This window comes from Castor canadensis, chromosome 1 (genome assembly GCF_047511655.1).
Source record: "Castor canadensis chromosome 1, mCasCan1.hap1v2, whole genome shotgun sequence".
Classification (NCBI taxonomy): domain Eukaryota; kingdom Metazoa; phylum Chordata; class Mammalia; order Rodentia; family Castoridae; genus Castor; species Castor canadensis.
This window is the reverse complement of record NC_133386.1, coordinates 113,947,127-113,969,383: the sequence shown is the minus strand read 5'-3', so window position 1 is coordinate 113,969,383 and position 22,257 is coordinate 113,947,127. Positions and strand designations below refer to the sequence as shown.

Below are 22,257 nucleotides of genomic sequence, written 5' to 3'. Positions count from 1 at the left end.
CTTAAGAGACCACAATGCATAGTAGGTAAGATGACACGTGAGTTTTTTTGGCCTCTGTACTTCCTGGCTTGGTGACCTTGAACAAATTGCTCTCTGAGTCTGTTTCTTCATTCAACTGGGGATCAAAATGGTGCCGGGGTCACTGTGTGCTCCTAATGATTAATGCGTTTAGCACGGCCCATGGAACATAGTGAGTACTCAGCAAACATTAGTGATGTAACTTAAAAACTTGTCCCAATGAATGATCTGGCAATCACAGGGATGAGCCCAATATGGGATGGCACTCTATTTAGAACAACCAGAAGTAAAAATTTGGCAGAGTTAAGTGTAGCTGAAAACACTGTGAGCTATCTTGTCTTCTACATGTTAGAGAAATGCAGTTATTTTTATTAAAAATAGTAGAAAATCCATCTGAAATGCCTTGTCTTTCTTTTATCTGTTTATAAAAGCAGCTTAGTCAATACATAAATGCATTATGGGGAAACTCAAAGAAATGTAAGATACAATCCCTGCCCTGGTGGAATTTTGAGTTTAACTTTGGAAACTGAATAGATGAAATTAAATATCAAAATAACTCCTAGCTGCTGAATGCAGGGAAGGAAAACCCAGACTGATGGGACAGAGGTGGATTTGCACTGGGTACACCAGGGGGCGGGAAGCCTCTTAACCGTGTTGGTAAAGGCAGGGACAAGCTGGCGTGGTGGAAAGAGCCAGGCATGTGGGAGGAGGAGTCATCAGCAAGCGAAGCTCATTGAAAGCTCATTGACTATACTCCTTTTGAACCAGAAGTGTCGGTTTGACCGGATTGAGTAGATCTGTCCTTCACACCATCCTCCACCTCCATGATTCATTACTCTGGGCCCTCTTATCATCATATCAAAAGTGAGATGAGAGGCAGACCTAGATAGGAGGAAGTACTTTGCTTTTTCCCCTCTATGCCAAACATAGCTCACATACCAGCACTGATAATCTGTCAGCCCACCTTTCCCGCACACTTAATCATTTTCCTGGAATCCACTGGAATAATTTTTCTATGCATTACAAAGTATGCTCCAGAGCGTCCGTTTCTTCCAAGATAAGTTTATATTCCTTCCACCAAGGGACGTTCCCACAGGGCTGCAAGGTGGCTTGTGTTCCATATTCCTTCCCAAAGCCAAAGTGGTTGGTTAGGAAGGTAGCTGCCTTTGGCCTGTGATTAAGGATGCTGTGATTAAGATGCCTGACCATGTGCCAGGCACTGTTCTATGTCTTTTTCATGCATGAATTCATTTAGTTCTCCAGAAGAAAGGAGCAGTAGGAATATGAGGAGGCTTTATGAATGCACTTATTAAATAATTCATCATCAATTCTGTCCACCCATATTTATTGAGTAACTACTATGTGTCAGGCACTATGACTAAACACCAGCAAATTCATGACTATGTAATTAAAGACTGAAGTAACTCAGTAATCACAACCTAACCACCCAGATGGCTATTTTTTCAGCATCTCACATTCTTAATTGACTCTTTATTCCACACATTTTGTGTTCTTGGAGAACAGCACTTTATCCAAGTTTGGTGTGCCCATGAATCCCTTGGGAGTTGTGTGAGAGGGTTGGTTTTCATGTGGAAGTGCTCTAGACAGAGCCTTCGAGCCTGCATTTCTAACTCCTTCTCAGGGGGTGGTGATGCTGCATATCCAGTGGACTTCTTGAAGTGGCAAGGTTTTAGAGAAACGAGGAAATGGCAAAAGAAATACAGGAAAAACAAGGGCAGGGCCAGGTGGCTCATGTCTCTATTTTGAGCTACTTAGGAGGCAGAGATTGGAAGGTCAGCCTGGACAAAAAGTTCAAAAGACCCCCATCTCAGCTAATAAGCCAAGATGGTGGTACATGCCTGTCAACCCATCAACGTGGGAGGCCAAAGGTAGGAATCTCGCTATTAGAGGCTGACCTCAGGCAAAAAATGTGAGACCCAATCTCAAAAATAATCAGGCCCAAAGGACTAGGGCCCTGGCTCAAGTGGTAAAACTCCTGCCTAGCAAGCTGGAAGTCCTGAGTTCAAACACCAGGACTGAGAGTTGAGGCCAGCACAGGCAGGGAGTTTGGAGACCTCATCTCAACCAACAGCTGCTAAGCATGGTGGTGCAAACAAACAAACAGAAAAATGAAGGAAGGAAGAACGAGGTCAGGAAGATATGGTCACTGTACACTAGAAGAGGCCTGGATTTGGCTCTAGGACTCAGCTTGTCACTGTCATGTGCACCTGCAGGAATGTGAGACATAGGACCATCAAGGCCAAAGGCAGAGCCATAACTCCTGATACACCTTACAGTCAAAGGAAGAAGCCATCTTTCCTCCTGGAAATGTGACTTACAAGTTGAAGCAGAGAAAGTGAAGGACTAGAGTCAAGGGCTCATTTGCAGACTGTGTGACCCTGGTCAAGTCACTGAGCCTTTCTGTGCCTGTGTCTCCTCATCTGTAAATCTCTGCCTTGCCCATGCTGGGGCCACCAAGTTCACATGTGATCTCAGTGTGTAGAAGTTCATGGGAAAACCAAAGTAGAGCACAAAATGCACAGTGTTGCATTTTTACAGTTAAAATCCAGGGTCTTAGCTGGGCACCAGAAGCTCATGTCTATAAGCCTAGCTACTCAGGAGGCAGAGATCAGGAGGATCGCAGTTTGAAGTCAGCCCAGGCAAATAGTTCATGAGACCCTATCTCAAAACACCCTTCACACACACACACACACAAAGGGTTGGCAAAATGGCTCAAGTGATAGAACACCTGCCTAGCAAAGTCCAGCAAGTGTTAGGCCCCGAGTTCAAGTTCCAGTTAAAAAAAAATACAGGGTCTTCAGCAGTAGCAGCAAAGAGAGTCTGTCCTATGAATTCTACTTTGGTCTCTGTCTCTCAGAGGCCTTTCTGTGACTCTTGGCCTACTTTGTGTTCATGAGGTGAGTAGACCTTTCCAGAACAGAAACAGCCCCTGAGACGTCAAAAGAAGGGCCTGACCTTTCCAACACCAAACCTATTAAGAGTAAAGGATAGGGCTGGGTGCTGTAGCTCAGTGGCAGAGTGCTCGCCTACCGGGGGAGGCCCTGTGTTGACACCCTGATACCTAGCATGCTCTTCCCCCACACACATACACTCACAAAATGCAAAAGAAAAAAGAATAAAGGAGATCTAGTGAGGAGGGCAAGAGGGAAGAAGGGAACATTGTGGAGCAGTTTGTGTAAGTCGCTTTACTTAATCTTCATAACTCTTCTTGGAATGTACCATCCCAGTTCCACGGCTGAGGTCCCTAAAGTGCCAGGGGCCCACTTGCCTGGAGTTTCATTTTGTTCCTCTTTGTAAAAGGGAAGCCTTTTCAACTTTGTAGCTCCAAAAAATGTGATTACTTCTCTTTCACAAGCCTGTAAAGTTAGCAACCTCTGGTATCTGGTTAACAGTCCACTTTGTGTGTGTTATTCCAAGAGAAGATATGCGTTTAGGATGAAGCCAAGAATTTTGTGATTATGGAAACAGAGAATTATTTCTGAAGTACTTTGAATTTTTAATTTGTAGACTTTCATAAAAAAGTCCTCCCACTAGGGCTGATGGAGTGGCTCAAAAAAAAAAAGTCCTCCCACTTACTCCTCCTAGGCACAGAGGAGAGCTGCAACTGAAGACAGCAGGCTTGTGACTTTTAGTGTTGAGTCTGATTATGGGAGCTTTTCCTGAGCAATTTCCCTGTGCTCCAAAGTGTGCGAGGCCCTTTGCCAGATCATCCACACAATCCTTCCACGGTCCTGTGAGTTGAGGTTTGGGTACTTGCATTTCAGAAAAGAAGAAGCTGGAGACTTTGACCTGATCTCCCCAACACCAACACTCATGCCTGTGCCTGTAGACCACCCTATCCAAAGAATTAACCCCTGTCTGTGACCATCCAGGCTTTAGAGATTAGCAGTGGCTTTTGTAGGAAAAGAGTTACTTGAAACTACTAACAATAACATTCATGAAAACAGCCAACTCCCTCTGATGTTGGTAAGGCTGCCTTGCCTGGCCTTGTCACGTCCCATCATGTCACAGGGGATGTGAGATAAAGGGGCTGAAATAACCCTGGGCAACTCACGTAAAACAGACTGTGTGTGACACCTGCCTTGGGTTTCCCAGCATGGCACTGCAGTCCGCTCAGCCTGGAGAGTATTTAATTTATCAGCAGAGTGTGGGGATCCCCAAAAGGCTTCTTGGGGCATCTTGAAGAGTTACATAGAGCAACTCTGCTAGCTTGGGCTACTTACTTGGGGATAATGATGGTACCCTTCCAGAGCTTGCAGGTTAATGGAGCCAGTATGTACATAGACCCATGGGATGGACACAGTCAAGCTGACTTTCTTCTGCAGGATATATCATCCTTGATTTTCCCTCTTCTTCTCCTCTCACAACCCATTAACAAAGTCCATTACTTTCCCTTTAAATTGTACCTCTGTCCAGCACCATCTTTTCTATAGCCTGGATTACTCTATTAGTCTGCCACCTGGTTTCCTGCTTGTTGAGTCCAGAGTGATTTTATAATGTATAAACAGACCATTTTCTCCCATAAAAGTCTCTGGTGCGTTCCCATTGCACCTAGAATGTAGCTATAGCTCTTACCCCACAAGTCACCTCTGATCTGGCCTCTGCCCACTTTCCCACTTGCATGGGAGGCTTCTTGCACTTTGGCTCACAATGCTCCAACCATTGTGACCTTCTTCTGTTCCTTGGATGCTCCAAGGCCAGTGGCCTGAGGACTTCTCATCTTTGTCTGTAATGCCAACACAAGATCTTTGCAGGGCTGAAATCATTTTGTTGTTTAGAGAGGCCCCCAACTTCTCCATGGAAAGTCACCAATTCCCTTCTACCACATTACCCTGTTTTCATTCTTTTTGAGCTCATTACTACCTGAACTGTTTTGTTTATCTGTTTATGGTTTATCTCCTCCCACTAGAAGACAAACTCCACAACCCTGCTCATGATCATTCTTTATTTCCTAGTAAAGAACCTGACATACACAAGACACTTGGAAAGCATGGATGATTGATTGAGTGAATGATACTCTTATTATGAGTTATTTTGAATTAAGAATAAGTATGGACAAGTTAAAACTAAGAGGGAAGACATTCAATGTTTATCTTCACAGTCGTGGGTGGGTGTCATGAAAGGGAGTGAGTAGAGTATCAGTCTGTCTGCAGAGTGATAGAGGCCATCTTGTTGAGCTCATGCCTTCAAATTCTTTAATTCACTTGCTCAGTTCTTGTTCTGTGCCATTCTGAATGCTGAACTCGGGCCCACAGCAACTAAGAGACCTGAGCTCTGCCTTCACTGAGCTGTAGTTTGACAGGGAAGGCTGGCAGTGAGTACAAGAATTTTCAGATGAAACAAGTAGCTGTATTTAACAAGGAGACCCATGCGGAAAGCTCAGGGGTGTTTTGCAGAGGATCTGTTTCTGAGTAGCAGAGATCATGCCCTGAAAGAGTCTTAGGTGTGGATATGGTTTGAATGTGACCCCCTAGAACTTTGTGTGCTAGGAGGTTGGTCATTAGTGTGGTAGTGTTGAGAAGTGGTGGGAACTTTTAAGAGGAGGAGCCTAATGGGAGGTTAAACAGTGTCACTGGTGGCGGAGAGAGGGGCAGGCACTATCTTTGCAGGGGTTAATGTAGTTTGTGCAGGACTCTGGTGAGATCCCACAAGAGCTGGTTGTTATGAAAAGAGCAAGCCAGGCTTCCTGTCTTACTGTGTCATCTCTTCTGCATATGCTCCTGCCATTGTGATGCTGTCAGGTAAGGTCCTCACCTGAGGATGAACGGATGCGCCCATCCAATCATGGACTTCCAGTCTCTAAAACTGTGAGCTAAATAAGTGCCCCCCCTTTCTTTTTCTTGAAGATAAAAGTTCATAGCCTGAGATATTCTGTTTCAGCAACAGAAAATGGACAAATACAAGGAAGCATGGAAACTAAAACCAATGGAGGTCATGTTTTCTTATGGATTTCTTACAATCAGCCCTTTAATTGGGTACCAGGTCTTACAGATTAGAAACGTGAAAAGAGTTTTTTTTTTTTTTAATTCCTCCACCCACAGATTGCATTTGCCTTTCAAAGAAGAAAGACTATTAAGTAGTTCATCTGTGCTACCAGTGGACCTGGGAAGACATTGGTAATCTTTCCTATAGCAGGAAACTGCAGCTCAATAAAGTCACTTGATTTGTCCACTACTAGAAAGTGGTGGTTAGGTCCCATAGTCACGACCTCCAAGCCTCACTCTCTTTTAGACAACTGTAGGTGTCTGTACTCCTTTGTGATCATGAGGAATTTAAGGTTCAGGATGTTTTGTCTTTTTGCTTTTGCTTCCTCAACCATGTGGCTGTCCTGGACCTTCAGGAGTTAAAAAAAGTTGGCTGATACCCCGTTCAATCCTAACAAAACGTCTCAATATCATAGTCCTTTGAAATCCTCTGGCAAATGAGAAACTGAAATGCAAGTGATGCTTTGCTGCCAGCCAGATTGATGATTTGGCACACTGCAGCTGAGAGAGTGGTTTTGAACCTCGAGGCTACCCCCTAGTACCTGCACCCCACCCTTGTGCAAGTCACCCTAACTCTTTGTAAAGTGGCCAATGTATTTTATAGAGGGGGTCGGGGAAATGCTCATGAAATTGATCTTGGAGTGCTTGGCAATTGCAAGCTTCGTAAGAATCTGGGGAGGAATAATTAACTGATTTGGAGGATGGATTTACTTAGGAAAGCTCCAACTGCAGCGAGGGTGGGCCCCTCTTTCCTGTTGCTCCTGGCACGTGCCCTTTTCCAAGTAACATTTGCAGCAGTCTGGGTTTTTTGACTGCTCAGAATCATCCAGAAAACTTGGTGGGCAAAGCCAAGAGGCCATTGGCACTGAGAGGCTGGAGTTGGCACTAGTTATGGTGAGAGACACTGCTTTTATTAGCAACTTAGTCATTTGCTAGCAGGCACGGCAGAAGTGCCTTAGACACAGACTTAAGATGTTAACGTGCTTATTAGAGTAAGAGGAACAGGTCTATCCAGCACCCAGAAGAAGGCCCACGTTACAGACATAGCACACCTGTCTCTAGCATGGTGATAGTGTTTGGTTTATATGCTTACCTGCAGAAAGACTTGCCATTGGTCACATGGTCCAATGCTGTGGTATTTAAACTTTGGTTCTATTTCTGCCCCTTACTGATGGACTTTGTGTGTGTGTGTGGTACTAGGGTTGAACTCAGGGCCTGGTGCTTACTAGGCAGACATTCTTCCAGTTGAGCCACTCCCCCCAGCCCTATACTGTTTTGATTTTGTGATTATGTGGCTGACTTCCTCGTTCTCATCTGTAGAATAGGTATGTTAACAGCATTGCAGAAGAGGGAAGACCATCTCTGTACCCTTTGAGGGCTCAAGAATGGAGTAGAGGGGATGATTTGACAGCAGGTAGATCAACGAGAAAAGATACACAACTTTGTTATCTGCACCGGGCCATCACATGCAAGAAAAGTGAATACTGCAAACTGAGAAAGATCTAGAAACTGATAGACCCTCTTAGGGAATAGGGGAGAGGAGATGATTTTGGGGAGAGATGAATGGCCCTCTGAAGAAGAGGTGACAGCCTGTGACAAAGTTAGTCTCAGTAAGCCGTCAACCTGCAGTCTCCTCTGCCCTTAGGCAAATAAAGGACCATGAAGGAGGCTCTGCCTGTCCCCACCTGCCCTAGGTTCCAAGTCATCAGCACAGCTAAGCAGCACATTTTGGAGTGCCATTTCCCCAACTCCTCCAGCAGCAACCTCAGAGAGCTATATTAAGGAATATGCCAGTTAAAATAGGGAAAGCCCTTAAAATGGTACTGGGTACTTAGGGCTGAGCAATGAGGGGCTCCCAAGGTACTATCAGCTTTCATTCACCTCTCATTCTCTCTTCAGAGGTCTTTTTTAAATTTTATTTTTATTTTTTGGTGGTACTGGGATTTGAACTCAGGGCTCTGTTCTTGGTAGGCAAGAACTTGAGCCGCATCTCCTGACCTTTTTTTCGCTTTAGTTATTTTTTGGATAGGGGCTTGTACTTGTTACTCAGGACCGGGCTCAGACTGCAGTTTGCCTACCTGTACCTTTACAGACATGTACCACTATACCTGGCTTTTTTGTTGAAATGGGGTCTCGCTAATTTTTTGTCTGGGCTGGCCTTGAACTGCAATTCTCCAAACCTCTGTCACCTGAATAGCTGGGATTATAAGTGGGAGACAGTGTGCCCACTTCTCCTCCTTACTTTAAAGGCATGGATTCTAACATTTTGGACTCTGCTGATCAATGTTATTACGTTTTCAATTGTGGTCAGGTTCTTTTTGGTGGGTTTAGAAACTATGTCTTCTCCCCAATGACAACTTATGCTCCAATGAAAGCAAGTCATAGGTGAAATTCTTATAAGTACCTAAAAATCATCATAAATCTCTTTCCTTATGGCTTTTTGGAATCCTTTCTCTCTGTCCTTGGCCATGCCTAAAATGTTGAGGCCAAGATGAGAATAATAGTTCTCTGATGTCAGGGTAGGCCAGTCTTCTAGCTATATCTGATAGTTGACTTCCTGCGTAGGGGTCACACAGTCTTACAGAATTTTGGACCCTGGTACAACTCCAAGACCTGTTCATGATAGTGTGGGGATGCTACACAGTGTTGTAAGCCAGTCATATTTCTTGAATTCACTCATTTTACCAATGAAGATTTTTTTCTAATGCCCCTTATCAATTAATGATCATTAATGACTCTTCTAATCAGTGATTTAGATAGCAGCATTGGAAGTGCCTTCAGTCCCATCCTGTGCATTCTAACTAACCACCCCGCACATGTGAATTCTTAATTAGGATACTTGAGATGTTAATAACCACCCCGGGAATGTTGATTCCTGTTTAGGCTATGCAAATAGTAACCAAATGTTAACATTTGCATAGCATATGCACCATACAGCCAAATGTTGACTTAGAAACATACTCAGATGCCTCACTATCAGTACTGCAGACCTTTAAAGTAAGACACAGACAATATGTGCTCAGAGGTTCTACAGAGAACTAGAAAGACTTCCTTCATCTGTGGCAGTGGGCCAATGACCACTTGTCAGAATCTCAATTACTCACCATAACGCCCACCACCCAGGTTTGAAGTGAAGATTAAATTAGATAATATTTATAAAGCACTTAGCTCAGGGCTGGCACTGAGCCACATACATGTAGCGCCAATGTAATTACCCTCAGCCTGGTGTGAGTGAGCTGCTCAACAGGTGCCCATGGAATGAGTGGGGTGAGGTTGCCTAGCATGAACAGGAGGGTGAAGGGTGAGTAAGGAGCCCAGCCAAGGATGGAGGAGCTGGGAGTTGATAGACTCCCCTGCATTCCAGGAGCTGTTCAAAAGGAAGCTCTGCTTGGGGCAGATAAGGGCAAAAAATGGCACTGGAGCCTCAGCAGGGGTGGCCCAGCCTCCCTGTCTTCAGCCTATTTTTTGAGCTGGAAAAAGGTTGCTGGGTGTGGTGAGAGAGGCATGGCCTGGTGGTGAGAATGATGCCAGTGTGAAGTCCTTACTGTCCCTGCCTGGTCAGTAGCATTGTACTGCTTCTAAGGCCCAGGAAGAATGCTGTCTCTTGATGGTACTTCCAATGTAGGAGGGACTGAAGTTCACACACAGATGGGTCACCATCATCTGTTGTAATTATCTTCTCTGCTTTACAGAAAGAAGACAGTCCAGAGAAGGTAGGTGACTCCTTCAGCCAGAAAGTGACACAGGCAAGATTTAACCTGTGTCCAGTTGACTTGGCAGCTCTTGCTGTGGAGGAGGGGCTGTGTGTGGGTGTTTACCCAACCCCTTGCTGGACACCCACTCCTTTTGCTGGGTATTCATTCCTCCAAGTTTGGCCTGAAGCTTAAAGACTGGACCCAGGAGGTAGATGTGCAGGCGTGGGACTTGAACTATCACTGATGCAGTAGCTGGTGACAGTACTTAGTCTTTTTTGCCTACCTGTTCAGCAGCCATTTAAGTCTTCAGTAATTACCAAGAAAGAGACCTGAAAGATGAAAGTTGCAAGGCTTGAGCATGCGGCAAGGACCATGCCAGCCTTGAATGACTTGTGTTGAACGTTATTAAGAACTGATCCTGCCTTTAATTTTCCCTAAATTAAACACTGTGGATGGATGAGATGATGGCGAGTGCCCCAGAGTCCTGAGACAGCATCGCTCACCTGGCGTCTAAGGGAACTGGAGAGGCAGTGCGGAGAGTGGGGATGCCTCTGCCTCCTGTAGCCATGGGACCCTGGCTGAGTGTTTAGTCTTTCTGAATGAGTCTCATTTCCTCATACATGCTAGTGGCACTGGCCTCATGGGCTTGTTGTATGGCCCAGATGGTCTTAGATTTGCTTAATCTTAACATAACCTCTGACCCTATATGAAAAAAGGTCGGTGTTATCATTGGGCCAAAGGTCACCTTCTACTTTGAACTTCACTTCGTTCCTGAATTGATCTTGTGGGATGATTTTGACAGATAAAACTATTTACCAAAGTTTTATTCCTGACTTAGATTTATAAAGACCCTGGGCAGAATCCAATTCAACACATTTACATTTTTCATAAAGAAAACATTTGAGCTGGCTTTGGCAGGGTTTTCCTTTTTTATAAAAGTTTATTTTAAATTTTTTGCTTTTGAGATATCAGAGTCTTGAAGAACAGACAGCCTATGTATAATGTCTGGACCTGGGAAGATTTTTAAGAATCAGGCCTACCGGGCTAAATTAGCTTTTTAGACAGAGCCTGCCATAGATTTTCTGAGGATTTCAATGATGTAAAGGGGAGTTAGCCCATCTCACGTCGTAAATTATTTTTTCAAAGAAAAGCTGGGGGAGCCAACAAACAGTTTGTCATGATTCTTTTACATTTTGACTCGGCAAGAATTTAGCAATCTGCATCTATCTCCAATTCTTTGATTTGGGAGAATTATTTGGGGGGTAAGGAAGGGAGAATTTTTATTAACCGAATATTTAAAAATAACCTGTTTGATTTTTGTTGAACTGTAAATTGGAATTTGGGAATTGTTCCCTCCCCACAAAAAACTAATGTCCACGTTCCTGGACAGCAAGATTGATTTTCAGTCTTTGGCTAAGAACACACATGGAGGGCCGTTTGTGCTTCTAACAAACGTTTAGCTCTACAAGCCTGGAGTTCATTTGCCCCCATCAGATGGGCTAAGAAGCAATTCCAATCTTGTTGACCACTAGTAAAATTGTATTTGTCTTCAAAATCCAGTAAAAATAGCTGAATAGTTGGTCGCTGTACTCTTGATGTTCTCTGGAACTGAAAGTATAATAGGAAATAGAAGGCAACGTTTCTAAAGGGGCCTTAGAAATTAATAATATTGATGATGATGATGGGGGGAGGGGAGTACGCACATTGGCTGCCACTTATAATCCCAGCTATTCAGCCCTCTCTCCAGAGGTCTGGAGAATTGTAGTTCAAGAGAGGGGGAGGAGAAATGGCCACTTATGCAGCATCCATGCCACTTTTTGTACTTTTTCTTGCTTAGCCATCATGACAGCAAATAATACCTAGAAGTAGGTATTTTGAGCATCACCTAATAAATATGGTAAGGAAAGATCCCGAACATTAAGCATTTCCGTGTTCTACAAAGAGCAGCAAGTAGGTCAGCTTGAATTCAGACTTAGCCCTCCAAACCCTGTCCAGTTACTAAAGCAGATGTGTAAGGAAGTACTAGACTACAATGCAGTGCATGTTGAGGCAGAGGTGTCCCAGGTGCTTTGGGAAGATGGGCCCAGTCTCCTAGAGAGGAAACTGAAGCTGGGCCTGGGAGTTGAGTAGCAAGAGTTTCTGTCTGGGAGGAAGAAAAGTGAAGGATTTGCCTGAGGAAGGCTGAGCTGAAGGAAAGTCATGGCTTTTGGGGTACCCAGAGAAGTAGTCAGGTTACTGTAGAGGACAGCACAGACCAGGCTAGGTGTGCTGAACTAGAGAAAGTCAAGTTTCTCCAATGGAAGCCCCAGAAGTGATAAAATACAGCTTCCCTCTGTTCCTTAACTGCATTTTTTTCCTTCTTTTGATGGTTAGGTTACCAAGAAGGCCTCTTCTCAGGCTTATGTATAATGTCTACACACTTGATTACTGAGAAAGAAAGCTAAGACTATATTTAATCACAAACTGTACTGTGTCAGAAAAGGTCCTGATACCCTGTCTTGTCACTGCCCCAAGTGGTGGTAATTTATAGCTTAAACGGCAGCTGGAGCAGGAGGGAGCCTTTAAAGCAGTCAGATTTGCTGGTTAACTTTGGTTAACCCAGAGGTCAAAAGTAGTTTCTGTATAGCACATTAGATAACTCCGGGAATGTTTGACACGTTGCAGGTAGCTATACAGGAACATCCACACTTGTGATAAAAGGAGTTATTTATGAGGTTGCTGTGATTTCAAATGTAAAAGAAAAAAAAAAGTCCTGTAAATGATGAGAGCTGTGGTAGCAAACCCCAGTGCTGGCATTTCTGAGAGGGTGAAAGTCAGACTGAACAGGAATGAAATATGAAAGCCAGTTAAGCATTGACAGGGATTCCAGTGAGTTACCTGCTGATGGAAAGACATCATGGAGTAAGGTTTAATGTCTTCAGCCTCTTCTGCTTGGTTGTCTTTTGTGTTGTGAGTTACTATGGAAAGCTACAAGTATTTGCAAGCTGATCTATATTGTCCAGAAATAAGCGGGGAAAAAATCAGTAGGGCTCCAAAATATTGCCCCAGAGCATTTACAATGTGTTAGCTTCCTGCCTTGGTTTTATTACAGCTAAGAAAGGAAGGGGTGTTCTGAAGTGAAGCAGTAGGTGTCCTGGATTCATCTGCTTTCTGAATTCTTCCCTCCCACCCTATAGAGCAATTCCTATTGTATTTAACAATAAAGTACATGCTTTTAGGGGACTAATGACTACTTTAAAAAAAAAAAACATCTTTAGTGTTTCCTTAAAATGTTAGGAGGTTAGTATTCTCTAGGATACACCACTAAGTTAAGGATTATCTTTCAGCACATTAGGAATATTGGAAATGCAGAAGTAGGAAGAAAGAAATTGTACTTAGCACTACTTAGATTCTTTTCTTTCTTTCCCTTCTTGTCTGCTACCGTGCATTCAAGTCCTATGATGTGTCAGCCTGAGAACTGGTCTTGGAAGAGCACATTCTAACAATGCCATTTCTAGCTAGAAATCTGGGGCTAGTGAGTTCATCTGAGCTGCAGGGAATGATCAGCACCAAGTTAAGTTCCTTGTAAGGTTTCTATCAGGAAAACAATCGAAGTTTGTATGTAAGCGTTCTCTGGACGTTTGTACAGTACCATCTAGATGTGCAGAGGTGAATATAAACTCCCTGAGGGCAGAGGCCATGTCTGATTTCAACCTCTTCACATCCCCTCTACCCAGCACAGGGCCATTTGTTGGATGAACTAGTTGACATCTCTATCTCATCAATTGCCCAGATTTTAGTACATGCCTAGTGCTTCCTGTCTGAACTTCTGGGTTGATAGTTTTCAGAGGTAGGAGCAAATCATGTGGTCAGTGCATTAGAAGATGCCTGATAATTCGCTAAAGAAAAACATGGGTCAAGATGTTATTAATTTTCTGCTTCCATCATTGACTCAAGGCTTCTTGAAGGCTTCGTTTTTCTATTTCTGAGACACTGAGGCTTAGTGAGATGCTCTGCACTGCCAGGGAGCAGTAGTATTTCAGGATAGAAGGTCCAGTGATCCTGGGCCATTCCTTTGCTACCAACCCATTCCTGTTCTGAATTGGGATTTGAACAGGGTTATGGATTTGCCCTTCCTCCACATTGTGGGTACCCTGCCAAGTGCCAAAACTGTTAGATGGACCCTTAAGCCTTCACAGCAAAGTTAGGGAGTAACTAGTGTATTTTGTTGTTCTTGTTCTTTTTTCCATGAAGGTGAGGAATCAGGCATATAATCACTAAGGAGTAAAAACTTTGCTTTTTTTTTTTTTTTCTGAAACAGAGAAACAAAATTTAAGAACATAGTTTTGAGGAAACATTCAAAGTTCTATTTTAATGATAGCAAAATTGTTCATACATATCAGAGAAAATATTACTCATTGCTGTGGTTTGAATGCCCCCATCAAAGTTCGTGTTGAAATTTAATCTCCATTGTGAGGTATTAAGAGGTAGGACCTGTAAGAGGTGATTAGGTCACGAGGGCTTGGCCCTCATGAGTGCATGAATCTATTCATGGATTAATGGGTTGATGGGTTATTTCAAGAATGACTCTGATATAAAAACCTTTTGATCCCATCTCTGGGTTATACCCCTCTCACTGAGCTGCCTTGGAACCCTGCAGGGAGTACCCACCAGCAAGAAGGCAATTACTAGATGGCAACTTTCAATAGCTTCCACACCCATGAGCTGGATAAACCTTTATCCTTTATAAATTATCCAGACTGTAGTTATTCAGTTACAGTGACAAAAACAAATGTACTAGGACATTCCTAAAAACAACATAGGTTCCAAGAAAAAGATACCAATGAAAGAAAAATATCTACCTAATGGGTGTCTATGGCATATTTAAAAGCACGTGCTCTTCAGTCTAATGGGTCTGCATTCAAACTCTGATTCTGCTGCTCCCCTGTGTGACCTTGAACAGAGGACATTACTCCTGTCTGAACTGCATATGGGGAAATAGGAATGAAAATACCTCCCGCAGAAGGGGTAATACAAAGATTAGATACCAGCCCTTGGAAGAGCTAGCACAACCTTTTGGTTGTTGGTTCCATTTCCCCTTCCCTTTCCTGCATGTTTTGACTTAGTGGATTCACCAGAGATAGGGCTGCTGCAAGGATGCCTGAGGTTGGAAAGACTGACTTCCGCAAATGATTTCTGACATACCAGTGGTGGTGTGGTGGGTTTTGCGCTCATTTTCTTGTGAAAGGTGGAAGTGTGAGTGGGGAGGGAAGAATGTAGGAGTTGAACTTGAGTGTCCTGCAGACAAAGTGACTCAAAACCATTATTCTGTTTCCCAGAAAGAATCAGATGATGATTTTTTTTGGCTCTGCAGTGATTCATAAGCCCCACAGGAAAGGCAAGTTTTCATCCATTCAGTTATTCATTAAATGACTATGTGCCACGCTAAGAATAGAAATATCAGGTTCTACCATTTTCCGCTGTACAGAATCAGGGATCCTGAGACAAAAGACCTAGTCCTTGACTTGGTAGGGAAGGTACACATTAAGCCTGGAACATTTTGTAGTCTTGGAAGGTTTGCAGATATCATCAGTGATAGCTAGGAGGTAGAAGAACCAGCTTGAAAGGACCAAGATGGGACAGCTTGAGTGGTAAATAAGGGCATTAATAATCAATAGATGATAGATAGATAGATAGATAGATAGATAGATAAGGGAAGGGCTCTTCTGTATAGTGTAATGGCAGCTGATATCTGTGGAAGGAGTAGTGAATTTGGAAAGTTATCATTTTGCAAATTGAAAATTATTTGGGCAAGAATCATAAATGCAACCAGTTATGGTGGTGTACACCTATAATTCTAGCTACTTGGGAGGTGGAGGCAGGAAGATCATAAATTTGAGACCAGCCTGGGGCAAAGGTAGTGAGATTCTGTCTTAAAAATGAAAGGGCTGGGGGTATAATGGTAGTGGTAGAGTATTTGCCTTGCATGCGTGGGGCTCTGGGTTCAAATCCTAGGACAGACCCATTAATGCAGCAATGGATGTTATGTTTAGGGTGGACGGATTTGACTTGTGTATCTCCTCATATTGCTTGGGTTGGGAGTGATCAAGTTAATATAACCATTGAGAAGCAGACAGACATCCTGAGGCATCCAGATGTCGAGGTCTAGGTATGGGGTACAGAGAAAAGGCCACATCACTGTATTGTGTTCTGGCCATGAATTTGCAACCTGGATCTAATCATAGGAAATACCAGGCAAACATAAGAGAGGAACATTGTATGAAATTACTGGCCTATATTCTTCACAGGCCAGTGCCATGAAAATCAAAGGCTGGGGGAGTGTTCCAAGTTTAAAAAGACTAAAGATACATGACCAATGTATGCAATAAGTGATCCTTGGTTGGGCTTTATGCTGTAGGGGGAAAAATGCAATGAAAGACAAATGAAATAGTTGAAAAAATTAGAATATGGCCAATAGACAAGATATATCAATATTAATTATATCTCTATAGTGTAAAATGCCATATATTTATTAAAATACACACTGAAGTATTAAGAGGCAAAGGGGCATGATAGATGCAACTTAGTCTTCAAAAATAAATTATGTTATACATTGAATGATATAGCAGCTGTGATGAAATGTTAAAATTGACAAGTTTGGGTAAAAAATGTATACAAGATTTGTCTGGACTCTCCTTGAAACTGTTCCATAAATTTGAAATAATTTCAAAATAAAAGGTTTTGTGTATGTGTGTGTGTGTGTGGTATTCAGTTTGAACTTAGAGCTTCCTGCCTGCTAGGCAAAGTGCTCTTGGGCCATGTCCTCAGCCTCAAATAAAAGTTTTTAAAAAGTATCACGATACAGTAAATAAGCACAGCCCAGCAAGCTGCTGCTGCTTAGTTGTCTTACTTTGGACAAGTCACTGAGCGTTTCTAATCCTTGCTTTCCTTGCCTTTGAAGTGGAGATAACATAACACCAGACCTTTCTGCTTTACAGGGATGCATGTGTGACAGGCTTTCTAACTGCAAAGAGCTGTGGACGTCTTTAGTGACATTTTAATCTAAACCTGTCCACACTTTGCAGGTTTTGTGATGATCTTAAGGCTTTGGCCTCCTCTATGTACAGTTACTTGTGTTTATAAACTGTGAGATAATGATGCTACTGCTACCACACATTAGCAGTAATAATGTCTAACACAGTACCCTCTACCCTTTATAGTGTTTTCTGAGTGCCAGGCATTATACCCAACATTTTACATATATCTTCTTTTGTTTTACTTTGGCAGTGCAGGGGTTTGAATTCAGGGCTTTACACTTGCCAGGCAGGCACTCTACTACTTGAGCAATGCCTCCAATCCAAAATATGTTTTCTTACTTATTTAATCCTTACCCAAACCCTATTATGTAAGTACAGTTGTCCTTCACTGTCTGAGGAGGATTGGTTGCAGCCTCCATGAATGCCAAAATCTGTGGAAAGTTCATTATATTAAAATGGTGCAGTGTCTGTATGTAACCTCTATATGCATTCTCTCATAAGCTCTGATCCACCTCTAGGTTACCTATCCAACGTAAATGTGCTAAGAGTTGTGATAATGCACTGTTTAGGGAATGATGACAAGAAAGAAGTCTGTACATGTTCAGTACAGACACAATTCTTCCCCGATTTTTCCAGTCCTGGGTTGTTTGCATCATGCATGGAGAATGCATGCATATGCTTACAGAGGAGGGAACTGAGGTAAGAGGAGGCAGGGAGAGGATTCAAACCCCGGCAGTCTGCTCTCAGTTTATGCTGTCAACCAGAACCCTCCAGTGCATCTGAAATCTGCATCCGCCTTGCCCAGCATCCTGCCTGGCATAATCTGGTACAGATCTGATAAATGTCTGTGTAATGAGTAGTGGGAAAGAGTGTTTTATAAAGTGTCAGGGGTCTGAAAGTAGCAGGACCTGGCCAAGAATTTCCACTCTGCCTTTTGTAGCTATGCTCAACTCTGCTGAGCCCTTTTCACATGGTTGATGTGAACAACCTTAGCTCAGGGTTGATAATCAATGATCATTGTTCTCCTCTGTCTTTCCCTTTTTGTCTTTCCTTCTTAACATTTCTTTATGGATGGTGTTAATATTGCTTTTAATCAGGCATTACTTGTATTGTGATTTCCATGCACCATTTTTATGGTGATCATGCTGTCTCGTTGCACTTATTTGCTGTCTGCCTCCACTTAGATTGATTGTCTTGAGGGCAAGAGCCAAGCCATTTAAAATTTGGTATCCTCATAGCCAGGTGCAATAAACAGCCTTTGTAACAGGGCCATTACTTGCTCATGTCTCTCTTTTAAGAGATTTAAAAGAAGGTGCTCCCTCTGATCCAATGCAGTTATGCAAGCAGGGCAGTTGGTCAGCAGCTACCTTTGAGTCAAGGTCCTTGGAGGGCCTCAGTCCTATGTTTGGGGGCCCAGGTTGGGAAGTGGAGCTGTATTCCACCTCCTTCTCTTCCTCACAGCTGGGCACTTTGTGTATTCCACAGAGTAAGTGATCACATGCAATATCCAAGAGTAGGGGCTGCCCAGGTGGTGTTTCTTGAATGGATAAATGAGTGGAATCCATCCTGGATTCTCTTCTCCTTTTAGCCCCTTTGGTGCCACCACTCAACAGGGAATTTTCCTGAGGTTGTGTGTGGAATTACCTCCTCTGAGATAGTCCTTGAGCAGAAATCTGAAGCCAGGCATTAGCATCCAAACCCAAATTATGTTTCCCTGGTCAGAGAAGATGATCTTGGCATCTGGCAGGACCCTGAACTCTGCAGCCTTGGTCTATGAGCAGCCCACAGAGATTCCTGGCTCCCTGGACCTCTGCCCAGTGTAGTCTACCAAAGGGAAATGAGCTCACCTGAGAATTGCTGGCATCAGCAGTGTGGACACCAAGTGACAGCTCTGCTTCTAAGGCTGGATTTGGAGCCATATGTCTAACTGGCTGGTCACATTTGGAGAGAACCTTGATCTTGTCATTTGAATACAAGCAGAGTCATTTCTACTTTTCTTTTACTTGCAATTTATGATTAGGTTTTTTTAGTTAAAATAATTTTCTTTTAAGACTGCAAAGTGCTAAGTATTTGTAACAGAAAAGCTAAGTGTACTCTTTCAATTTCCCTCTCTCTCTCCTCTCCCTCTCCTCTCTCTCTCTCTCTCTCTCTCTCTCTCTCTCTCACACACACACACACACACACACACACACACACACACAAACAACAACACACACATACAACATAGCTTCCCCTCCACTTATTCATTGCAGTTTGGAACAGCTTGGACATCTCAAGTTTATTTCAAATTTGTAGACGTGGTCAAATTATCCTCAAATGAAAATTATTATTAATATTCTGGGGATGGAGGTGAGATTGTACCTTAAGTTCTACAGATATATGCTTCTAGTCTATCATTCCTGAAATAAACTTGCTGGAATGTGAGTCTTTCTTTGATGCCAAGCATACGATACACAAAGAACCTACTTCCCAGGAGATTGTCTGAACCAAGCACGCTGTGTTCCATCTTGATGATGAAATACAGAGTTCCCATTAAAAGGAAAATCTCTTCCTTTCAGAAGGTTGAAAAAGATGATACTTACAAAAAGGGAGGGAGGGAAAAAAAAGAATCCCAGCTGGTTAAATTTAGGGCGCTGAAAGAGATCCAATTGGCAGATAATCCCTGGCCACTGGCCCACAACATTTTCATTTGATTGTGCATTGGATACATTTTCATTCATTTTAAGCCCTTGCCTTTCAGTATTTTGTTCCTTGGAGACAAGCAAACTAGTATCAATAGCTCTCTTGGCCTTCACCAAATGGCTTGATTTACTTAAGTGGTCTATTTCGTTATTCCAGTAAGGAGGGACTTGTATTTGTTGACGCAGTTCTGAGAATTTTTGTGCAAAGAAATGTGGAGATGCTGACCCTTCTCCCTCTGTGTTCTCATTGGTAGCCTTGTCTGAAGCAGAGAGATGTTGGATGAATAGCGAATGTCGTGCAGAGGAGAGGCCACTCTGGAGCCACAGGCAGGAGACCTGGCTCTTCACCCAGCTCTGACAGTGACATAATGGTACAGCAGTGGCCAGCTCTTCTAACTGCCTTGGACCTTAATTTCCTCCACTGAAAAAATAGGATCGGCATCTCTCCTCTCCTTCTTTCCCCGGGATGTTAGAGAGGTCGAGTGGTGTAACCCAGCAGCTCCTAACCCTGGATGAACATTAGAGTTGACTGGGGAGGTGGTAGAAAATACCTTTGTGGCACCTATTCTGACCAGTGACATCAGAATTCTGGGGCATGGGACCTGGGCATCAGCATTTTTTTAATATCCCAGAAGATTCCATTGTGGAATCAGGGTTGAAAACCACTGAACTTCAGAAGGTAACGTAATCGGAAGACTTAAGAATGTAGTCATGAGAAAAGATGAAGTCTACCCACTTTGCCTGGTTCCCTGCAGTTTTCAAATGGTATCACATGGAGGCCTGGGAGGCAGTGAACTTCAAACTTTAGTAGAGCTCTCTAGCTGTAACATGGCTCTGGTGATAATTCCAGTCTCCCCTGGGAGCCCCTAGGCCTGATGTGTGTGAAGGGGTCCAGTCCCTCTTGTTCTGCCCAGATCCTCTTCTTCCACACTTTCTGGTCCTTTCTGGCATATCATGCGGTGATAAGAAGGTTTGCATTAGTTACAGAAAGTTTGCAGCTTCTCTTCTGCACTCAGTGAAAGCTCGGTCATCATAGCTGGAGTCAGTCTCTATTACATTTCTTTAGTGATGTCTTGTATTTGCTTCTGTTTGCTGGTGTGTGGCTGTGGGCAGGTGCTCAGGGCTCATGGTGTCTCCTAGGACCACTCTGTAATCGTTGACTAATCAAATGCCCGCCGGTGCTTTCTCGCTGCATTATTGCTCTGAGGGCTAGAGGCTTAGGGAGATTTGGGCAGAGAGAGTATCTTCCTGGTATAAGTATTTCTAAAAATGTCCTCCCAGTCTGTCCCCAGTGTCTGTTCAACCATCTTTTTTGTCTGCCTCACTTGTGCTCTAATGCCTTCAATTTTGTTTGACACTGGCACAAAAGCAAATGCATTCGACTTTCTTAAAAAAAGAGTTGTTTCATTGACAAAAACTGAATGTGTTTGTGGTTTACGACATGATGTTTTGATATACATATACATCGTGAAATGGCTAAACCAAATTTTAACATACAATAATTGATCACATACTTCGTTTTTTTTTGTTATTCTTACTTAATTTCTAAAGCAATCCTCAAAGGCAGATATTATTTCCACTGTTTGGAGGACATAACAGAGGCTGAGAGTAGCAAGGGAACTTCATGTGGTTATTAAATGTCAGAGGCAGGATTTGAACCCAGATTCTAAGTCTTGGCCCCTCTCTTATACCTGCTGGCTTTGTATATCTGTTAGGCATACTGCTCTTTGCTTCCTCAAGACCCAAGACAGTCTGGTAAAGAGGGTGCTCTCATTCCAGGGGTGAGCATTAGGATGGAGATGGGGAGTCCCACCACATGCCTGGCCCTTATGGAAGGTAAGTGGGCTTCTCCAGAACTGTCACCCTTCTGGAGTCTTCCCTTTGCGACTCCACAATTGACCAGCATGCCACATCCTTCCTGGCAGTGGAGACAGAGTTAGGCTGAGAGTCCCCTCTCAGACGGCTGTCTCGGTTCCACAGTGATAGGCATCCTGAGTAAATACTCTGATAGACTAAACACACGTTGCCCACGCTGGCCAGGGAGCTGAAGTCCGGGAGCGCGCCCAGCACAGTCCGCTGTGTGGCAGCCCTGCTTGTTAATCATCGCACTGGCAGGCTGGCCTGGACAGGGATATTTAGCTTGGGGCTTGTGCATTACCTTCTATGCTAATGTGAGCGTTCTTAGAACTACAATTTCCGTTCTGACCTCCATGGGCAGTCCTTATAGCGCACACAGACATAAAGCAATTCTGAAAATGTCAGGAAGAAATTGCGTCTAATGGGCGTGTCTCTGCCAAGGAAAACATACTTCAGTTTTAAAGCATTCCCATGCAAACAGGGAAATGTGAAAACTATTCCTGGATCTGCACTGGAGCCTGAGCGCTTTTCCATGCTCTTTAATAACCTGTAATGCACCTACCAGCCAGCTCCATGCCGGCCCCCCACGGGCACTGGGGAGGCTGCTGTAGGACAGCAGACAGGAGGTGACAGCTGAGACCTGTGTGAACTGGTATCAGTCAGCAAACCTTCCTGGGAGTTAATGCAAGAAGATTTACAATGGGAGCAGATACCATATACCACAATGTCTTACCTACATCTGTTACAATGGAGAATCTGATCCCAGCAGGTCTTGAACTCTTGGCCCCACTGATACCTGATCCCAATGGCTAAGAAGCATGTCTTCCACCCTTCAGCGTTTCGTATTAGGAGCCACGCAATCTGTCTTCTAAAATCATGCTTGTGAACAGATACCACTTAGCAGTAATCATACCATATCGATAATAATTGCAGTCATTTTTTGTGTTTATAATATGCCAGGAATCAGTACTTTACCTAAATTATC

The 22,257-nt window shown here is 43.4% G+C and overlaps 1 long non-coding RNA gene and 1 pseudogene across 2 annotated transcripts in view; both read left to right on the top strand.

Moving 5' to 3' along the window:
* LOC109679001 (deuterosome assembly protein 1-like) overlaps positions 1 to 22,257 on the top strand; it is a 569,124-nt pseudogene that overhangs the window by 154,229 nt on the left and 392,638 nt on the right.
* Positions 1 to 22,257, top strand: part of LOC141414841 (uncharacterized) — a 137,673-nt gene that overhangs the window by 54,067 nt on the left and 61,349 nt on the right. Inside the window, exon 1 of one of the 2 annotated variants that reach the window (XR_012439870.1) lies at positions 8,516 to 9,736. The exons of the other annotated variant lie outside the window; for it this stretch is intronic. This is a non-coding gene — a long non-coding RNA (uncharacterized lncRNA). Of the gene's footprint in view, positions 1 to 8,515; positions 9,737 to 22,257 lie in introns of those variants that run through there. 2 annotated transcript variants of the gene reach the window in all.